Below are 4,659 nucleotides of genomic sequence, written 5' to 3' on the forward strand. Positions count from 1 at the left end.
AGACTTTTTAATACTTGAATAGTTTGGGAATAACTTCATTTTCAAACAATGATTCCAAAGTTATTTATAAGTACCAAATTTCAAATTCTAGGAATGTAGAAAAAAAAGTTTGTCTTTTATAAAAGTGATCATTCATAAAATATAGTTTCTCATGTATTTTTTACTATTGATTTCCCTGTCAAAGATTTCCATTCCTTTTAACCTATGAATTGAATGCTGCTCCTATGAGATCAGCAAATATATATTCCCTGAGCATTATATTTTAATAACACAGCATATACTGGTTTCAGAAAAAGATACAAGACTTGTTTATGTGAATGCCTGATCTAAAGACGAAATCAGCAGTACTATATGCTCAGAAATACTAGCTAAAATGTATTCCCTTTTTCAAGGCTTTCCATATGTTGAAAATATGAATTAGGTCTTAGAAGTTTTCATGACATGCAGAGATAAAAGCCAGTTCATGGAACTATGAAAAAAGAGTTAGAAAATTAAGATCAGAAATTAGAAATTAGAATGAGAAAAGGAGAAAATCATCTTTGAACCTTTTGTCTCTTCCAATATATCTTCTGTTCTAGCTTAATTCACATAAAATATGCGTAACACTTTTATAGATCTTAACTTTGTATCTTATTGCATGTAGAAAATTTAAACGTGTGAGTAAGCACTTTTTAATTTTCTGTATCTTTGAATATAAGCTCTTTTTATTTCCTTTCTCTGATGTGAGGGAGTGGACAGATATGACACACACGATTCTTAAAATGTAATATCTTCATGCACTTTGGAGCTTTCTAAGTGAATTCATCACTCAGAAAAAAAATGACTTGAAGCAACTGATCACTGGAGGGAACCTACACATGAGCAAACTTTCAAAAAGTTGAGAAAGTTGAGTTTAGTACCATTTGTCTGGTTCCATTAAGACAGATAGAGAATGTAAGAGGTATATTTCTGTAGTCTGTTGGGAAACATCTGGGGTGAGGATGTGAAACCTCACACAGTAGCCTTACATCATCTGGCATTTATGTTATAATCTGTCCATTCACACAAAAGCACCTCACATACATTTCTTCCTTCTTAATTTCCTACTTAGACTTTCCAGTTTCCTTTGCATATTCTGTGTTATTTCAAGAGACTTAAAATAAAAAATTAAAATCTATATTGTGGGCTCACAATAACAGTGGGACATTGAAGACATTTCTTTTTTATATGCATATTTGTCTTTCGAAGACATTGTCTGGATACAGACTGGAAACATACAAAAACCTCCCATCTCAGTGGCTTATACCCAAGACAAAAGGTACACTGTGGGACATATTGACAAGCCATTTTAGATGAAGTACCAAGAAGAAATGCTTAAGAAGAAACATTTCCTATTTTTTGGTCAATAAGTAAAAGAGTAAAATTTGGCATATGGCCTAGACTTGACAATATACTTGCCACCTCTGTTTATGTCCCACTCTACTCTGGTCAAAATTTCAGTGACATCCAGACTCCTTTTTTCTTTAAGGAAAAATTAGTTTATAGGACTTTTTTACTAAACACATCCTAAATCTGCAAACTAGCAACATTCAGATTTGTAACTCCTTCTTCATACTTCCCTCAATACCCCAGAATAGACTCTTTTTATCCTTCCCTACAGACATGTGCCTCATCAGTTCTCTTGGCTCATTTTTTAATAAGTCTGGGATATTTAAAAAAGATACAGACTCTATTAAAAAGAAATGAAGAAAGATATAGGAACACGAATTATTTGTATCACTTAATAAGAGCCTATTTTTATTTACTATTAACTGTATTTGTCTCTCGTATATATATATATTTGTTCTGAATACTGTCTTATAAATTGTCATTATCTTTTCTTTACGTATGAGAACATTTACACTTGAATATGTTTTAGCCAGATTACATTCATATCTTTTCAAAAGGACTAACCTTTATTGTAGTGAGACAGAGCAGGTATGTTTTGATGTGTTGTGTATTCCTTTTAAACTTTCACCAATATCCATCAATAACTAATTAAAAATCTCTTGAGCTGCTCAAAAAGTCGTATTAAGTTCTATATGTTGTCTGAATTTCTGTTCATGTACAAAATACTGAAGACTTAATGTACTTGCAAAAATTTAATGACTAACCTATAAACCAACTTGCACAAATTCTCATCTCCCCTGTTTTGGTGTGGAGGGGACTTCTTTGTTTGTTTTTTTGTTTGCTTGCTTGGAGTTTTTTGTTATCATTTATTAAAAATCAGTTAACTGTCTAAAAGGAAGAGAGTTAATATCTTTCTCTGTTTTTCAAGCCAGTGAAGCCATGCAGAAGTCTTGGATATCGGTAGCATTTTTCAAACACCCAGACTATCGTAATTCCCAAGATCAGTCATAAAAAAATATTTAAAACAGTATTTAAAACATGTATATAAAAAATTTTATTATAGACATGGGTTTAGGGGTTTTTTATCTTGAAGAAACTCTCCTTCCAGATATTTCTGTTTAAGTACAGCTATAGATGTAGACCTATGTATGTAGACATATATATGGATATACTTGCATGTGGAAAGAGAAAGAGAGGAACTATTAAATAGTTATGGAGTAAAACAATCATAAGAAATTCTAATAATATGACTCATTTCAAATCAGAAAATACAAAGTCTGTTCAGGCCATCATTTATAGATAGTGTTTTGTAGAAAAGGAGTTGCTATCAATCCACTACACCTGTCACACCAAGTAAATTTTATTCTACCTTTTTTCAAAGATTCCAAGTTCCAATATACATGTCAGAACTAAAAAAAACCAAATAACTGATGAACCATTTGCTCTTCTACTAAACCTATTAGGAGCTCCAGCAGCTCTGGATAAATATTATGTAGGTATATACTGCTTTATCATTGTCGTTTCTCATTTTTTTTAATTGATTTTTGCCTGCTCATTGGTTGTTTTCCTACTTTATTTCCTCTAAATTAATTAGCCCTTTTATCTTTCATTTGCAACAGAAACAACTAGTTCTTTATGACCATGAAGAAAGCCTATCTCCTAATGTTTACACCCAGAAATACACCCAGAGGAATTTGAGTTTTTAAGCTAAATTGCTAAATTATTAAGTATGTAGAAGTTTAGGCACCACCAAGTGATCTTCTCTTTGCAGTATTCAGTAAAAAGAAAAACATGATCTGCTAAAGCAAATAATGGAAAAATAGTGGGGCTATCCTTCATGGATAAATAACTTTTTTTTTTTTTTTTTATATAGATGTTCACAAGTGCTAAATCATGTCTGCATCCCTATCTACCACATGGAGAGAGCCTAGATCTAGAGGTTGAGAGGTAGAAAGTGGTTCGTGCTTCATGTCAGTCAGACTGGCTGCATCCACACTGCACATCATGGCCCTGAGTGATAACCCCTGTGACTTTATGACAAAATTACTGCTTTGTATGTAATTTTCTGAAATTTCCAAGGTAATGTGTGGCTTAGCTGAAGAGCACTAGTGGCATATTGCATACGACACAAAATGAGAGCACACTGCATGCTCTGAGATATAGGATGAAGATTCTTGTGGCTATTTTAAGACACAGGCCTGCTGAGACAGGGGATTTTATGAGAAAGCAGTACTTGCTGCAGTCTCTTAGTCGTCATCTGTCACTGGCTGTAGCCAGCCTCTGGTTATCACCCAGGCAGGTGATACCTGGCTGCATCTGTGCTTTTCAGGTTGTTCAGATTAATCTGGAATGAGCTGGATAACAAAAGTAACATTTTCTTTTTTGTAGCGTTTTCGACAGAAGATGATGAAAACCACAGTAGTGCTCACTGCCTTCAGGCTTTGTGACTAATAAATACATGTGACGTGTTCTGAAAAATTAATAAAGAAAACAGTGGAGAGTTGAAATAATCATCTTTCTTGTAAGGATATCAAAAGTAATTTTGAGTGCTTTGTAAAAGCTACAGTCCAAGCACAAGACATTGCACCTAATGGCCAAGTTTTCAGATGCAGACCTGACACGTCTAGAGGTCGCAGGAGTCCCTGTTCACCTGAGTCCACCTTTTTGCAATTTGAACTGGTTGGCCTGGGTTTTAATTTAGGCATATATTCATGGGTTTTAGAACAGGAATCACTACCCACCCAATACCTCTCATGTCAAGCAAATTTCAGATCATATGTCACTACACGAGGTGGTTGCAGCAGTTGCCTGTGGCACCACAAGAATGTGCCATCCCAGAGTTGCACTGTGTTTCCAAGATAACCTAGGAACAGGGGAACAGCGTCGACATCAGCAAGGATCCAAGGATCCAACCAATCTAACAGTGTAGTCCTCTTATGACAGTATCTACAGTACACTCCAGTTCTATTGGTATGTGTGTTACAGCAACCAAGTCAGAATCACAGGACCATTTAAGTTGGAAAAGACCTTTAAGATCATCAAGTCTAACCATTAACCCAGCACTAAAACAGCTACATGTCTTTTAGATAACTCCAGGGATGATGACTCAACCACTGCCCTGGGCAGCCAGTTCCAGTGCTTGAAGATCCTCTCAGTGAGGAATTTTTTTCTAATATTCTATCTAAACCTCCACTGATCCAGAGCTCCTCCCAGGCCCATCGAGTAAAAGCCAAAGGTAGATTTACGACTCTTGAGACTGAGTCTGATATTCTCAAACAATCCAACCCTATT

General features: G+C 34.9%; 1 long non-coding RNA gene across 1 annotated transcript in view; it reads right to left on the reverse strand.

Moving 5' to 3' along the window:
* The window catches only part of LOC113947649, an 8,800-nt gene extending 4,575 nt beyond the window's left edge, over positions 1 to 4,225 (reverse strand). Inside the window, exon 1 of the long non-coding RNA XR_003527829.1 lies at positions 4,110 to 4,225. This is a non-coding gene — a long non-coding RNA (uncharacterized LOC113947649). The remainder of the gene's footprint in view (positions 1 to 4,109) is intronic.
* Between the last annotated feature and the right edge of the window lie 434 nt (positions 4,226 to 4,659).

The sequence above is a fragment of the Corapipo altera genome, unplaced genomic scaffold, assembly GCF_003945725.1.
Source record: "Corapipo altera isolate COAL_440 unplaced genomic scaffold, ASM394572v1 0, whole genome shotgun sequence".
Taxonomy (NCBI): Eukaryota; Metazoa; Chordata; class Aves; order Passeriformes; family Pipridae; genus Corapipo; species Corapipo altera.